We start from the raw sequence: 742 nt of genomic DNA, 5'->3' as shown, positions 1-742 counted from the left end.
CGGCTGCACTAGAGCTAACAGAAAGGATAATAAACAACAGAACGATTGCCACTCATTTTCCTACTTTCTATTCTCTATGCTAGAAGTTGCAGATACTTCTTGAAAAGTTGACTTCCACGCGGGTTTAAGGATGAATCAACACTTTACTGTTTATCTTTATCGTCTATATACAGGATATTTTATAACATGGATGGACTACAGGGATGTATGTTCTCCTCGGTATCTGTATGAGGGTATTGTGTATGTGCATACCAACATACGTATATCATGTGTGCAGGAGTCTTCAAATGTATCCAAACTCGCATTAACATATACCTATTTCATGTGTACTAAAGTCCTCACATATATCCTAAACCCACGGCAACATACGCATATCATGTGTGCAGGAGTACTTATAAGCATCCAAACCCACACTAACGTACACACCCACGTTATGCGTACACGAATCCTCATACGTATCCAACCCACACCAACATACACACCCACGTTATGTGTACAACTGTATTATATGTATCAAAAACCCACACCAACATACACACCCACAGTATATATGTAAGTAATACTCACACCAACATACACCAACATACACACCCATATCATGTGTGTATTACACTCATGCGTATGTACATTAGCATAAGTGTGTTGTTACGAAGTTAGGAAGTTTTCGCGTCTGTCAGCTGGGATTCCTTGTGCTGTTATGTGTGAGAATGATTGTAGTGTTGTAGTCTCCTCATTTCCTTTC

The sequence above is a fragment of the Penaeus monodon genome, chromosome 34, assembly GCF_015228065.2.
Source record: "Penaeus monodon isolate SGIC_2016 chromosome 34, NSTDA_Pmon_1, whole genome shotgun sequence".
Classification (NCBI taxonomy): Eukaryota; Metazoa; Arthropoda; class Malacostraca; order Decapoda; family Penaeidae; genus Penaeus; species Penaeus monodon.
Note: the sequence above shows the minus strand (reverse complement) of the source record.